Source organism: Acomys minous, assembly GCF_964271855.1.
Source record: "Acomys minous genome assembly, chromosome: 8".
NCBI classification, from domain to species: domain Eukaryota; kingdom Metazoa; phylum Chordata; class Mammalia; order Rodentia; family Muridae; genus Acomys; species Acomys minous.
Window position 1 is genome coordinate 119720865 of NC_140489.1, and position 16436 is coordinate 119737300.

The following is a 16436-nucleotide window of genomic DNA, read 5'->3' on the forward strand; positions in this document are numbered from 1 at the left end:
ACAGAGGCCCGAGAGTCAACCTTGGGTGTCCTCAGGTGTCATTCTCAGGAGGACCACCTTGGCTTTGGAGACAGGGTTTCTCATTGGCCCAAAGCTTACCAGTTAGGCTGGGCTGGCTGGCTGGAGAGCCCAAGGGCCCACCTGTGTCTGCCTCCCCAGCACTGGGGCACTGGCATTACAGGCATACCACCACTGTCAGCTTTTTTTTATAATGTGGGGGGTGCTGGGGTCACACTCAGATCTTCAAGGTTTTGTTTGTTTGTTCATTTGTTTGTTTGCTTCAAGACACGGTTTCTCAGTGTAGCCTTGGCTCTCCTGTACCTCACTCTGTAGACCAAGCTGGCCTCAAACTCACAGAGATCCACCTGTCTCTGTGTCTGGAGTGCTGGGACAGCATTCAGGCTTTGAGGCAAACACTTTACTAACTGAGCTTTGTCCCCAGCCTAGAAAGTGTTGCCTTTCTTAGTAAACTACCACTGTGTCCACCTCTGTTTGTACACTGCTGTCAAATTTCTTATTCCAAAACTAAAAACCTGGGACTCCAGCAAGTACCCCCCAGGCCCTCATATCTGCCCAAAACAATATTAATTTAGTTTTTCTTGCTTAATGAAATTTCAGTGACAAATACTGCTCCTCTTTGGTGAATTCTGTTTTCAGAAGCAAAATTCTCAGGAGAGAGAAAGATGTGCAAGGCGGTCAGAGTGAAGGTCAGGGGTCCAGAGGTTGTCACAGCACCGTGCCTTAGAAGGGGGGCCACCTTCTGAGCTCCAGAAGGAACCACGGCCAGGCCCCTCTGAATCTCGCTCTTAAATGAGTGGGCTGGAGGTATGCTGAGTGTATCTCTTGCTCACTATGCACATGGCCTTAAGCCTGATCCTTGTACTAAATGCATACATACATACATACACACACACACACATACATATATACATACATGTGGTGGTATTACTCTCATAATCTCAGCACTTGGGAAGAGTAGGCAAGAATCAGGAGTTCAAGGCCAGCCTCAGCTATATAGCAAATTTGAGGCCAGCCTGGGCTACATAAGACCATGCCTCAAACAAACAAGCAAGCAAGTTAGGGGGGAAAAAAAAGTAAACTGGAACAGTAGAGCCAGTCACCTGGCAGCGAACAGCTGACCTCTCTGGAATTCTCTAGCTCATTAAAAAGGGCGAAATGGGGCAGCGAAGCCACAGACATTACAAAGAACAAAGGCCGAATCTTCACTCGAGTTTCCCAACCCAGGGATACAACTAATTTTAGGTTAGATCAAGATCTCTCATGCATGTTGCAGGATGGTTGCAGGATGGTTTTCTGGGTCAGCCCCTCTCAGATAACGAGCCATCTAATCCCTGACCAGGGCGGTTACCCCGATAGAGGAGCAACTGGCCCCCGGCTATTTTGAGGTCGCTTTGGCCCTGCTATGTAGCTGGCCTTCAGAGACCTGTGCTGAGTGAGCGCTGTGAGGAGAATGCCTTCTCTCTCAAACGTGGAGTCTCTCCGGTCTTCAGGTCTTCCGTCAGGTCTTCCGTCTGCGAATTCACCCAGTATGCAAGCTGATTCTTGCAGTCATGAACGCATGCTGCTGCTGCTGGAGACGGAGCTCAGGGCTCACGCACCTGGGGAGGCGCTTTGCTGTGGGACTGTGCTTCCGGTAGCCCCTCACTCTGCAATACGAGCCTGCTTCGTGCTAGGACCTTAGAATACAAGTGGGGCTGGATCGTTAGCATCAAGACATTTAGACCTGAGCTTGTAGCTCTAGAATGGCTGTGGGGCAGCTTGACAGGAAGTTCAAAGCCAGTGTGAGTTACACAGTGAGACTCTGGAAAGAAGAGGGAGGGGGGAGGGGAGGGGACCGGGAGGGGGAGGGGAGGGGACCGGGAGGGGGAGGGGAGGGGAGGGGAGAAAGGGGAGGGGAGGGGAGGGAAGGGGAGGGGAAGAAGCTTGCAGACTACTAGGGTAGAAGTCACTAGTCAAATAATCGTGTTTTGATTGCTAGTGTAAAAGGCACTGTAAGGGGAAAGGGCAGGAAAGCGGGTTGTTGCAAGGACAGAGGCGCTGCTCAGGAAGATGCTTTTGTAATTTGGTTCTGAGGGCGAAGTAGAGGTCCAGTGGGTGTCAGCAGGGGGGAGGCACTCTTGGCAGAGAGAGCTATGGGAGGAGGTCCGTGGCCAAGGACGCTGATAAGTTAGAGCACGCAGTCCAGGAAGTGTTGGGATACTGCAAATTAAAGCAGTAAGTGCTGGGTTAACAGAAAGAAAGGTAAATTCTCTGACGTGTATGCCTACAGAGGTTTACAAAAACGGCCCATGAGACGGCTAAGCCGGGAAAAGCACTTACATGCAACCTAAGAGCTGGGGTTTGGACTCCCCCAAACCCACAGAGAGTGGGGAGCAGGGAGGTAACTTCAGAGAGTTGTTCTCTGTCCTCCTCCACACATGTCCCATGGTCCACATGTGTTCCCTGCATCACACACACACACACACACACACACACACACACTAAATATAATATGATTTTTTTTTAAATTTTAAGGACCTGGAGAGATGACTCAGTGATAAAAAGCATTTTTCGCTCTAGCAGAGGAGCCAGGTTTGGCCTCCCAGCAGCCGCATGGTGGCTCACAACTATCTGTAACTATCCAGTTCTGGGGGATCTGACTCCATCTTCTGATTTCCCTGGGCAGCAGACATGCACAAGGCACACATGCAGACCCTCCTCACACAAATAACAATAATGTCAGTCGATGAAGGGTGTCAATCAGCCCAGCACTCGGGAGGCAGAGGCAAGTGGATCTCTGTGAGTTCAAGGCCAGCCTGGTCTACAGAGCAAGTTCCAGGACAGCCAGGGCTGCACAGTTAAACCCTGTCCCAAAATTAATTAATTGAAATATGTCTTTGTTTGTTTTGAGGGCTCTCTTATGTAGCCCTGGCTGTTCTAGAACATGCCTATGTAGACAAAGCTGAGTACTCGACTCACAGAGATCCATCTGCCTGCCTCAAGCCTCAGCAGTGCTGGGAATGAAGGTGTGTGCCTCCACACGCAGCTTAGAGAAAACTATTTTAAGAAGAAAGAATTTGAGTCCAGGCTGAGCTACATGTCCGGATACTATTTAAAAGGCTGGGGGTGGGGTTGCGCTGCTGCTGCTGGAGAAATGGCTCATGGTTAAGAGTGCTGCATGGTCTTCCAGAAGACCTGGGTTCAAGTCCCAATACCCACATGGCACACCCAGTTCCAGGGAGTTTGATGTTCTCAGCACCAGGCAGCCTCATGGTGCACATGTGCAGGCCAATGCCTAAACACAGAAAGAGCTAATTAATTAAAATCTGAAAGCCAGAGAATCGTGCGCCCAACATTGCAGGGGAGCGGGAAGGGCATGGAAATGAAAAGTGAGTATGAGATAAGAAAGTTTGTGGGCCGGGCAGGTGGCGCACGCCTTTAATCCCAGCACTCGGGAGGCAGAGGTAGGCGGATCGCTGTGAGTTCGAGGCCAGCCTGGTCTACAAAGTGAGTCCAGGATAGCCAAGGCTACACAGAGAGACCCTGTCTCGAAAAACCAAAAAAAAAAAAAAAAAAGAAAGAAAGAAAAAAAAGAAAAAGAAAAAGAAAGTTTGTGACTATTCCTGCATGTCCAGGCTTTAGCAGTCTTTCAAGTTTCTTCAATAGCTGTAAATCTCCCTGTAAGGTTAGGTAGATTTCCTCTCGGGGTCTTTCTTGACAATGAAAGCTGTGAACACCCCAGTCCTCAGCTATGTCTACTTCCAGCCAGATGAGAGATGCTTAGAGAACCCCAATAGCCTCAGCTTAGGAGAATACACTAATTCTGGGGTTCTAAGACGGTCTCCACTGGTAGCTGGAGCAGGGTGATGGCAGAGGAGGGAGTGTGGGGGGGGTACCTCGTATGGCTCAGTTGGTTTCCTTCTTTTCCTGGGAAGAAGAATGGAAGAACTGAAGTTTTAAGCAGGGGAGCTGCAGGCATCTATTTGTGTTCCTCAGACTCAGGGTGCGCTTGAGAACGCCAGGACTGGACAAAACACGGGCAGCTGACTGTACCAGCCTGGAACTCGGAAGGGAGCTCCAGAAGATTCTTGTAGGAGTCATCTACGTATAGCTGGTAATTATAGACCAGTGTGTGCATGAGATTTTAAAGAAGTGGCTGAGAACATAATGTTCCTTCCACCCACCTATAGATTTAAAAGAAAGAAAGGGAAAACAGAGACAGAAAGAAAGTTGTGGGGACAGAAGGGGGCCCTTACAGGAAACCCCGGCACGGAGGTTCTCTGTGAGAATGTAATATTGTTCAGACTTCCTTGTAACTCAGATCCTGGGTTTGCCTCCTCACCTGAAGAACTTAAAAGTCCTCACCTCGTCCTGGATGTGGTGGTGCACCCCTTTAATCCCAGCACTCGAGAGGCAGAGGCAGGTGGGATCGCTGTGAGTTCGAGGCCAGCTTGGTCTAAAAAGTAGGTCCAGGACAGCCAAGGCTACACAGAGAAACCCTGTCCCAGAAAAACAAAAACAAAAACCAAACAAACAAAAATTCTCACCTTGGTGCGGCATTGGTGGTTTAGTGGTAAGCATAGCTGCCTTCCAAAAATTCTCACCTCACTACATCGCATTATTTACTTATATATATATAGCCATAATAATAAGTTATTATTATTTTGGAGACAAGGTCTTACTGTGTAGTCCTGGATGGCATGGAACTTACTACGTCAATCAGGCTACCCTGGACCTCTTCTGGTCTCTGTCCTCCTCGTGCTAGAATTAAAGGCATGTGCCACCATGCCTGACTACCACAAATTTTTATAGGAGGTTTTGGTGGCTGCTTAATTTACACCAGAAATTTCAAAATTCATAAAATCTCTAGATCAGTGGCTCTCAACCTTTCTAACGCTGCTACCCTTTAACACAGTCCCTCGTGTTGTGGTGACCCACAACCATAAAAATATTCTCATTGCTACTTCATCGCTGTAATTTTGCTACTCTGATGAATCATAATGTAAATATTTTTGACAACAGAGGTTTGCCAGAGGGGGTCGAGGCCTGCTAAAGGGGTTGAGAACTGCTGCTCTCTAGTTTTCTTTTCTCTCTCTTTTTTTTTTTTTTTAATTTAAGTGTGTGTATTGTGTGGGTGTATGAGTGTGGTGCATAATCCTCAGTGCACACATAGAAGCCAGTTTGGGGACACCAGGTGTTGTCCTCTGCCCGGCTGCTATGTTATTCACTGTCCCAACCAGGACAAGAAAGGGTTCCTGTGGTCCTTAGGAGTCTAAGCAAGCCATGGTGGGCTCCCATGGACAAGGGCACAAACATCAAAGCAAAGGCGGGCAGCCTTCAGGCAGGGCTGTCTGCTGGACACTGATTAGACAGACGCAGATGATGGACGATGGCATCCGTGTTGTGGTACACGCGTGATTCTCACTACTCCACGAGTCTGATGTGAAGTGACTTCCTGTTTCCCATCAGCCAGCAGGGCTTCTGTGCTCGCGGCTCTAGGAACTGACCTGCGTCCTACAGAGAAGCCAAGTTCCAGTCCGACTCAGGCCCAGCTGTGGGTGAGGTACTTAGTCACCACTCTTTTACTCGTCCTGGGAAAGGTGACCAGGAGAAAGAACAGGTGAAAGGCTGAAGGCCAGCCACTAACAGGCTCTCAGGCAATGCGATGTGAGCACCAAGCGTGATGGGAAACTGTTCTTTCCTACTAAACACTAAGCCATAAAGCGACACATTGAGATGTCCCAGAGCTGGGCAGTCGTGTGCTATCTAATTAGACCAGGCTTCGAGCCAACTTAGGGCCCTGATTAGAGCCGGCTGAGATGCTGCAGGGGTTACTCTCTTGTGCTCTGTGCCAGGTAGGTTGGTACAGGAACACTGAAAATGTTTGTCATTATTTTGGCTTCTCATAATTAGATTCTCTGGAACCATAAACCGTTCTCAGGACTCAGAAGTGGGCAAAGGCGTGTCAGGGGCTGTGTGCAGCAGAGTGACCTTACCTCCCTGCAGGCTGCCCTCCCATCTGATGCAGCCTAGAAAGAGAAGGTCACGACGTGCCCACTTTGTAGCCTCGGGACATTCACATTTCCCTATGACTGGGTTATTTGCCAGACTAACTCTCCATAACTAAGGGAACTGGTTTCATGGGAGTCCGCAGCCTCCTGGTAGATGGGGACGTTGAAACCCAGTGCCTCACAGATCCTCTTAGCTCAGGATTTGGCAGTCTCAGGCCTGCCTACACCTACAGAGGATGCTCGTGGAGCCCATCCAACGGTCACAAAGCTCTCCGCCTTCCTCTAACTGGGCTGGGAAGTAGCTTAGTTTGTGGAATGCTTGCCTAGCATGTAGGAGGGGGCTTGGTGCCCAGTGCCACAGAACCTAGCCGTGGCACCACGTGTCTGTAATCCCAGCACTCAGGAAGAAAAAACAGGAGAGCCAGTGTTCAAGAACGGCCTGGGCTACATAGCAAGATCCTGCCTGGAAAAGAGGGCGAGGGAGGGGATTAGAAACCCCTAATGGGTGTGGGAGGGAAATGAAACTAAAAATCGAGTCATCCCTAATGTTAAATCTCAAGGTAGGGCTGGAGAGGTGGCTCAGAGGCTAAGAGCACAGGTTGATCTTCTAAAGGTCCTGAGTTCAATTCCCAGCAACCACATGGTGGCTCACAGCCATCTACAATGGGATCTGATGCCCTCTTCTGACATCCTGGTGAAACACTGTATACATAAAATAAAATAAAATAAAATTTTTTAAAATTCTTTTTTAAAAAATCTCAAGGTAATCTTTTTAAACTACAGATGGGTCACTTTCATAGGTGACGTAATGCTGTTGGGTCCAGCCCTCTGCTGGTTCCTGACTCCTAGGTGTTGCTCATATTCAAAGAAAAGAACAACCCAAACAAGAAGCCAATAACAGAAGCAACAACTAAGCCCAAATTTATAGAGCAGCGGTTCTCAGCCATCCTAACCCTGCAACCCTTTAACACAGCTCATCCTGTGGTGACCCTCCGTCATAAAATTATCTTGTTGCTCCTTCATAACTGTAGTTTTGCTAATATTATGAATTGCAATGCACATATCTGATATGCAGGACATCTGAGATACGGCCCACAGTCTGACACTGGCTGTTCTAGAAGCTACTCTCATGGGTTGAGACTTTCTCTACAGAAAAACCCTTGACTGGGATAAACTTACTATTGTCCAGACTAACAGTACCATCTAAACAGTATCGTTTGACCGCATAGGTCACTTTCAACTTTCTAGAAGTCAGGTTTAAAAAAGAAAATGGGCTGGAGAGATAAGGCAGTGGTTACGAGGTCTTCCTTCTCTGTCAGAGGGCTGGGGTTTGAATCCCAGCGCATACGTCAGGTGACTGGAGCTGCAACACCAGGAAGTCTGTTCTTCCCTCCTGGTCTCCATAGGCACCGCACACATGCCTGAGCGCGCGCGCACACACACACACACACACACACACACACACACACACACACACAGACATGCAAATACAATTATAAAATGAGTAACAATCATCTTGGAAAGGACAAAAGTGAAAATAAGGGTGGGGGCTGAATTGTGCGGTTATATGTGTAAGCACATATGCGCAGGCGTGCTTTCCTGGTGTGTGAGTGGAGGTCAGAGGTCAATGTCCGGCACCTTCCTCTATCACTCTCCTCCTTGTTTTATTTTATTTTATTTTATTTTATTTTATTTTATTTTATTTTATTTGAAGCAGGATCTCTCGGGGAACCTGGAGCTTACTGGCCAGGGTACGCTGGCTGGCAGCTGGTCTCCCGAGCTGCCCGTCTCCTCCCCATCAGTGCTGGGGTTACAAAAGAGTCCGACCGCACCTGGCTTTCACACCGTGCTGGAGGTCTGAAGCCAGATCTTCGTGCTTGCCCGGCAAGCATTTCACTCACTGAGCTACCTCCCCAGTGCCCAAAGTTAATTTTAGTAGCTTGTATATAGCCCTAATGTCAAAAATACTGTATCAGCATGTAATTAAAATTTTGAATATTATTATTATGGTTTTCTGAGACATTTTCTCTACAGCAGGGAATGACCTTAAGCACCTCTTCCTTGTGCCTTCATCTCTCCAGCGCTGGAGTCGCAGGCATGTACTGCCATGGCCAGGTTTAAAACGTTGGGGTCAAATATGGGGCACCAGAGTTCATGTCAGAGTCAGTCCCCGCTCTCCACATGAATGTGGAGAATGTCCTGTCCATTGGGTAGATCAGAGATGGGGTTCTATGATTACTACTTGTATTGTCCTTGGTTAGTGCAATAGTTTGAGCAGTACCCCCTGGGCCCCGATCCACCCATCATGATGTTCTTTTTGTAGGTTTCTAGGACTCTCTGGGTCTTTCTATTTCCCCATCTCCTATGGCGGCACTCAAAGAAAGAATAAGCAGGCTACCAAGATGAGACTTGATAGCCTATGACCATATAGTGCGGGAGGAGGTCCCCCTTGGTCTTAGACCTCGGGGAGGGGAATAAGGTGAAAGGGAGGGAGGGAGGAACAGGAGGATACAAGTGATGGGATAACAATTGAGTTGTAATCTGAATAAATTAATAAAATTAAATTTAAAAAATAATGAAAAAATAAAACGTTGAGGTCTTTTAATCTTTGTTTTTGTTTGGTTCCTGTTTGTTTTTTGTTTGTTTGTTGTTTTTGCATTTGTTTTTGTTGTTGTTGGTGGGTTTTGTTTTGTTTTGTTTGGCTTTTCAAGACATGGTTTCTTTGTGTAGCCTTGGCTATCCTGGAATTAGTTCAGAGATACATCTGCCTCTGCCTCCCGAGTGCTGGGGTTAAAGACATGAGCCACCACCTCCTCGCTAACATAGTGTTAATAAGTGTTGTGCTTTCTTTTTTACCACTGAGTCTTTGACATCTTATGTGCCCTTCGCCCTTACAGTGCCATTCGTGGGAGCGGTCGAAGCCACAAGAAGAGACCGGGACACTGGGCTTTAGTTTCACACAAGTGTTAGCTTCAGTAGCTGACCCCACGAGGCCTCCCTACCTCATCTCATCCTCACCGGCAGAGGCATCTCTCACAGCTGGACCTAAACGCCTCAGTGGTGAAGAAACAGAGAAGGGGCTGTTCCGTGCAGGAGGCAGGCCTTCCCCTCAGCAAACCAGTTGCCAAGAAGCCAGACGTAATGGAGTCTATGGCAGCAGATATAGTGGTTTCTTGGTCCTTATGCAGATGTGACCCTCAGAACAGGTAGAAAAAAAGCACCCCTTGCTCCTCAAAAGGAGCAATGGAAACCAGGCATGGTGGTGCACACCTTTCATCCCAGCACTCAGGAGACAGAGGCCGGTGGATCGCTACAAGCTCAAGACTAGTCTAGTCTACAGAGTTAGTTTCAGTCAGATAGGGCTAGACACTACCACTCACCCGCATCCAGTGGATTCTGGTTACATATTCAAGAAAGTTCAGGACACTCAGCCAAACACTAATGTTAAGCTGTAGTTTTCAGTTTACTGACATTAGTTAAAGCTAAAAAAAAAAAAGCAGCATGGTACCCATAGCCATACACTTGCACACACACGTGCGCACACACACACACACAAATAAATGAATAAATAAATATTTTAAAATTAAAAATGGGCTTGTGGAAGCCAGGCAGTGGTGATGCACGCCTTTAATGCCAACACTCAGGAGGCTGAGGCAGGTAGATCTCTGTGAGTTGGTGGCCAGCCTGGTCTACAAAGTGAGTCCAGGACAGCCAGGGCTACACAGAGAAACCCTGTCTCCAAACAAACAAACAAATCCCCCACTTGAGATTAAAACATAAAGAAAGGGCTTGTGTTTACCTATTTATTTACTCTCCAAGCTGTAATCCAAGCTCCAAGTGTTGTATGATTAGACAGACACACGGGGAAAGGAGAGATGACTCAAATTCACACTTAGACCAAAGGAGACAATGCAAGACAGCGCTCTTCTGCAGAGAAAAGTGGTGGAGCCAGTATTTATTGAGCACCTACTACCTGCCCCTATACACAAGGTGTCATCGTGTCAGCTGCATATCTTGGTGCCCACTTTGTACGTGATTCAGTTATCTAGAAAGGGGGATGAAGGACGGCAGGACACTGAGACCCCAGGATGCTGGGCATGTAAGAGAGGCGAGTGAACACAAGGGGAGGGGAAGGCAGGTGGAGACGCAAGCGCCTTGGAGCCGCCGCACCGCCCAGCTCGTACACGTTCAGGTGGACCTGGCTCTTCCCACGGTGGTTAGGAGCCTTAGCTTCAGGGCTTGTACTTAACGTCCACGTTTCATTCTGCAGCCAGCTCTCAGCACCCGTGGGTGGGAAGAGGAAGCAGTGTCCTGGGGTGACATTTGGGCTTCCACAGTGGTGCCTGGACCCAGGGCTTTCTCTTTCCATGTCGGGTTCCTTTCAGTAGGCACGATCGCTCTAACTGTTCACCGCGCACTGAGCGGCTTACGGTGGCCCTCGCCTGCAATCCCAGCACTTGGAAGGGTCAGGAGTTCAGGATCAATCTTGGCACCACAGTGTGAGTTTGCAACCAGCCTGGGATAAATAAATAAATAGTAAAAGGGAAGCAAATTAATTCTTAGTCTATAAAGATAAGATAAACAGACATCAAAAAGAAAAATGGGAAACTGCGGGTGCCCGGGGCTACCGCTGTGTCTCTCTTGAGTGGTCGTATCGGTGTTTCTGGGGCCGATTGTGTCGTTCTTATAATTCACGTGTGATCAATCATCCCATGCGGCAATCTCCTCATATCTAACAGAGGCTAAAAATAACCCAGTTCACATGACAGGCTTATCAAAGGAAAACTCAAATTAAAAGGGAAAGTGAAAATTTACTTGTAAATAGGACAAAAGGTGCCAGGTGGTGGTGGCGGCGGCGGCGGTGGCAGCGGCGGCGGTGCACGCCTTTAATCCCAGCACTTGGAAGGCAGAGGCAGGTGGATCTCTGTGAGTTAAAGGCCAGCCTGGACTACAGAGCGAGTTCCAGGACAGCCAGAGCTGTTACACAGAGAAATCCTGTCTTGAAAAGCCGGGGGAAAAAAAAAAAAAAAAAAAAAAAAAGGACAAGAGGCTCAGACTCTAGGACTGACCTTCCAAATACAAAAGCCTAAAAATACCATGGAAAATTGAGAGGCGGGGCTAGAGAGAGGGTGTGGCAGCCAAGTGCTCTTGCTCTGTAATTACAGAGAGTTCAAATCTCGGCACCCACACCACAAGCCTGGCTTCATTGTCCCAACTTGTAACCCAGTTGGGGCTTGTTGGCTTCCAGCATAGTTGGTAGTAAAGCCCAGATATGAGGAGAGACCCTGCCTCAAAGGGATAGGGAAAGAGTTATAGAATCCTGTACCTTCTAGCTTCTGTTTTGTTTTGTTTGTTCTATTTTGTTTTTTGTTTGTTTTGTTTTTTTGAGACAGGGTCTCTCTGTGTTAGCTTTGACTGTCCTGGACTCACCTTGTAGACCAGGCTGGCCTCGAACTCACAGTGATCCGCCTGCCTCTGCCTCCTGAGTGCTGGGATTAAAGGCGTGCACCACCACAGCCCAGGCTACCTTCTAGCTTCTGAGTGCGTACATTCAAGATGAACACTGCCAGCTGAACCACGCCTGCAACCTCCTCCCCTCTTTTTTCCAAGCATGGTCTCAGGTAACCCATATTCACTGTATAGCTAAGAGTGACCTCGCTCACCTGATCTTCCGCGTCTACCTTCCAAGTGCTGGGATTTGTGACACGCATCGCCGTACCCGACTTATTTTGCTGTTAGTTTAGAAGCGTTTATTTTAATATTTTGGGTTTGACTGTTTGCCTGAACGTAAGTCTATCAAATGTGTACCTGGCAGGGAGGAGACAGAACAGGGCATCAGATGCCCTGGAGCTGGAGGGCTTAAATTACAGATAGTTGTGAGATGCCATGTGGGTGCCGGGGAGCCAAACCTAGGTCCCCCGAAAGAGCAGTGTGCACTCTTAACTGCTGAGTCATCTCTAACTCCGGCCGCCATTCCCCACCTCCCAGTTTGGCTTTGGGTTTGATCTAACCAATAGTATGTGAACTATTTACTGACTTTAGAAACAGCAAGTTTTTCCTTCCATGGGCTGTGGGCAAATTAAATAGAGAAGTGAACAAAGCACTCCTAGCAGCCCTCGATGCTCGGCGCTCCATGGTTAAAGTACTGGGCTTTGTTATGTGATCTGTGCAGATCTGTGTCTGCGCCATCTGAGGACCTGAAAGAACGGGCGGGGCTACAACCTAACGCTGTAGACATCTTTACTTCGGTTTCAGTGTACTCTTATACACAAATCAAACAAAGAAAGCAACGGTGCGAGGAAGGTCGTTTGAGTTCAGAAGCCCATGTAAATGAACATCAGAAAGCTCATACTAAATATTGACAGAGCAGCCCTTTCCCAGAACTTTCTCAGGACACAGCAATTTAAACACAATGGTGTGGCATGTACCATAGATTATATCTGGCAAGGCATGAAAGCGAGGCGGAGGCCATGTCCAGATGGAGGGTGCACTGAGCAGACTGGGCTCTAGAACTGTGTTCTGACACCAAACAAGAGTAAACACGTCTATAAATTGAATGTAAATGTTTGTCACAGAAGTCGTGAAACCACGTCCAAGAACAGTCCAGGGGACAGAGTGCACCTGGTAAGCCCTCTGCCTTTCCCCCTGGAGCTGCTGGGCATCCCTCCCACACCCCTCTCCCCCCATCCCTTTCCCCCCACCGCCTTGTGTCCCCCCTCCCCCATCTTGTCCCCCCTCCCCCTCCCCATCCCTCCCCATACCCCCCCACCCCTCCCACTCCCACTCCCCACCCCTCCACCCCCTGCCCCCCAACCCCCACCCTTCCCACCCCCATCCCTACACCTCCACCCCCTCACCCTCAACCCCTCACCCCGCCCCCCACCCCCTCCTTGTTTGACAGTGCTCCCACAGTCCTCCCTCTGGTAAGCCCCTAGGACGCTTCCCCTAACTCACAAGCAAGGCCAGTGCTGAAGGAGGAGCCAAAAGCTAGCTTCCTGGGTAAAAATCTCCTGGCTTCATCTCCACTTTCATGCCTTCAGGTGGGAAATGGGCCCCAGTGCCAGTTTCCCCTTGTTTTATTTGATGTATTGATTTTTCAGTTTAGGCATTAAAACTAGGGCGCCGCAGATACAAGGTGAGCTCTTTAACCTGCACTACACTTCCAGTCTCTCCTTTTAAAACCGATGGATGTATTTGCCAGGCACGGTGGTGCGTGCCTGTAATCCCAGCGCTTGGGACGCAAACGCAGGTGGATCTCAGTAAGTTCGAGGCCAACGTGATCTACAGAGTGAATTCCAGGACTGTCTGGGCAAAATAGTGAGACCCTAGCTCAAAAAATCAAAATAAAATAAGACAACCTGTTTATTTATGTGTTTGTATGTTTGAAACAGGGTCTTATTCTGCAGCTCCAAGTGTCCCGGAACTCTCTATGCACCCAGGCGGATCTTGAGCCTTCCTGTCCTAGCTTTGGTCTCTCAAGCGCATGGGCACCCCACTTCACCCCTTCTTAGGGAAGGGAATTGTTTTGTTTTATTTTTAAAACAGTGTCCTTTATCAGCCATGGATGTCCTGTACCTCACTTTGTAGATCAAGCTGACCCTAAAAACTCAGAGGTCAGCCTGCCTCTACACCCCCTTTTTAAAAAGAGGGTCCCACGTAACTCAGGCTGGCTCCAAACTTCCTGTGTAGCCCAGGCTGGCCTTGAACTCCTGATTCTCCTGCCTCTACCTCTCAAGTGCTGGGATCATTGGCACGCACTGCCACATTTGGTTTATTTTTATTTTTTAATAATATGGAGGGGGTGTGTTGTGCCTTTAAGTATAGGCACCTGAGGAGAGACAGGCACGGGTTACCCCTGAGCCAGAATTACAAGCCACCTTGTGTGAGTGCTGGGGACCAGCTTGCCTCCTCCACAAGAGCCGTAACCACTGGGCCAGCTCTCCAGCCCCGTCCTTTTTTTAAATAAGAAAACTGTGGTTTAGAGAAAGGCTTCATGAGTGTGATTATGGAGCAAACGTGAGTGAGTTCTCTTTGTTTTTCGACACAGAGATTCTTCATTTAGCCCTGGCTGTCCTGGAGCTCACTCTGTAGACCAGGCTGGTCTCGAACTCACAGAGACCTGCCTGTCTCTATCTCCCAAGTGCTGGGATTAAAAGCAAGCACCACTACCGCCTGGCCTGAGTTCTCATTGGATCCTACTGGCGAGGAAGAGAAGGAAGGAAGAAGGCATAACTGTCGTTAAAGGACCCGGTTGGTCCAGGGCTGCAAGTGTAACTTCTGGGTACAGCGTGCAGCCATTACCACATATATGAGGCCTAAGGGAAGTGGGTTATTTACCTGTAGGCTGGGCCCTAGCTCGGGCCTTTCCTAGGAGTGATTTATTTATTCCTTGGTTGATCCAGCATGCATCTCCTTTATTGAAGCTACAGTTATTTATTGAATTTCTTCCATGTTCTAGTATAGGCACTGAGGATGTAGCAGGGAGGGACCAGACCGCATGCCAAATAACACAGATGGATGAACTATTCAGGAGAGTGGATGATGCTGAGGAGAAAAACCAAGATTAAAAGGCGGATGGCTGAGGCAAGCCTCAGTCCTACAGGAAGCTCCAGTGACAAGCTGACACTGCAGCTACCATCCAAGGCACTGGGGGTTGAGTCCTGCAGGAGTCCGGGAAAATATTCGCTGAGGTCCCAAAGAATTTCACCCTCTTGTGGGCAGGTGTGGGGAAGGCTGGGCCCTGGCCAAAAAAAAAAAAAAAAAAAAAAAAAAAAAAAATCCAGCCAGGAGCCGCCCGAGGAAGGAACATCTGGGCTAGGTCTCCATGTCTCAAGGGCATTGCAAAGTGTGCCGCTCATGGGCCATGGATGAAAACTGAGGGTCTTCATAAACCACACGCAGCAAATGGGGACATTTTATGTCAGAATCATCTCCCAGCTTTGTGGTTTTTTTTTCTAGAAGACTATTTTTATAAGTTGCAGATCATAGCTTAGTCTGAGCCCTTAGCAAGCATCTGGTGTTCTCAGATTTCCAAACGTGGCAGATGATAAAGGATCCCTCTGGGTTGGTTGGTTCAAACCTACAGACACCAGCCTGGCCCAGTGGTGCAAGCCTGTAATCCTACCTACTTAGGATGCCAAGGGGGAAAGATGGTAAGTAAAGGCCCACCTGGGCAACATAGCGAGACTCTTTTAACAAATAACTATAAAAATGTTTGGCAGAGTGCTTACCCTGGGAGTGTGCAGCCCTGGATCCAGTGAGTCCTCAGTACCAAAGTGAAAAAGAAATAGAGACTCCACATCAGACATGGGCACGTGCTTGTGATTCCCATGGGAGGTGGGGAGTGGGCTGGGCTGAAGCAGCAAAGTTGTGAGTTCGAGACCACCCTAGGCTACACAGAGAGTCATGAGGCTCTAGCTCCAAAGACTCAACCAAACCAGACAACCCCAAAAATTCTGGCCCACACCCCACCTGCCCCGGGAGGGCTCTGGAGTCTGTGTGTTTCACCAGCACACCAGGTGATTCCACACCAGGCAGGTTTGGGAAGCTCAGAGAGTGCTTACAAACAAGGAAGTGGAGGCCTGGTGAGAGGGACGGCTTGCCCAAGGGAGAACTGGTCAGTCAGGCAAAACCAGGAAAGATACTTCCATTTCCCAACTCCCTCAGGTCTGTGATTGTTTTTGTTTTTCCCACCACACAAAGATAGCCTATGATATTCAGAGTCAGGCACTTGTTAAGATGTGCCAGGACGCATTAATTACTACCTCTGAGAGCTGAGTGCCCTAGTAACAGTACAGGAAATGGGTTGGGTCCTTTTACTTATGAGTTTCAACTAAATGACACATAAATAATGAATAAATAAACTAGTTCGTTGAGTAAGAAAAGCCCTTTTCCTCTAACAAATTTTCTGTTTTGTTCATTTCTGTTCTTGTTTTTGTTTCAAGACAGGGTTTCTCTGTGTGGCCCTGGCTTTCTGGGATTTCACTCTGTAGACCAGACTGGCCTTGAAATTGCCGAGATCCACCTGCCTCTGCCTCCCAAGTGCTGCGATTAAAGCCCTGCACCCCACCCCCACCAACTTTTACAATGTATTTTTATTGTCTGTGAATGTATGCCACATGCATGTGCCCACAGAAGCCAAACAAGGGTATTGGATCCCCTGGAATTAGAGTTAGGGACAGTTGTGACCTGTCATGTGGGTTCAGGGAATGGGACCTGGTCCTCTGCAAGAGCATCCAGGGCTGGCTGGCTTTCTTTCTTTCTTTTTCTTTCTTTCTTTTCTTCTTTCTTTCTTTCTTTCTTTCTATCTTTCTTTCTTTCTGTCTTTTTTTTTTTTTTTAGATTTAATTTTATTATTATCTTCTTATCTTATATGTGCGGGTGTTTGGGTGTTTTACTTACATATGTGTCTGTGCACATGCATTC

At 48.2% G+C, this 16436-nt stretch overlaps 1 long non-coding RNA gene across 1 annotated transcript; it reads right to left on the reverse strand.

Moving 5' to 3' along the window:
* Positions 1-9994: 9994 nt before the first annotated feature.
* Positions 9995-15504, reverse strand: LOC311603154. The gene is made up of 3 exons (XR_014780976.1): positions 15242-15504; positions 14349-14555; positions 9995-10527 (listed from the first exon to the last, which is right to left on the reverse strand). It is a non-coding gene; the product is annotated as an uncharacterized lncRNA (long non-coding RNA).
* Positions 15505-16436: the final 932 nt, after the last annotated feature.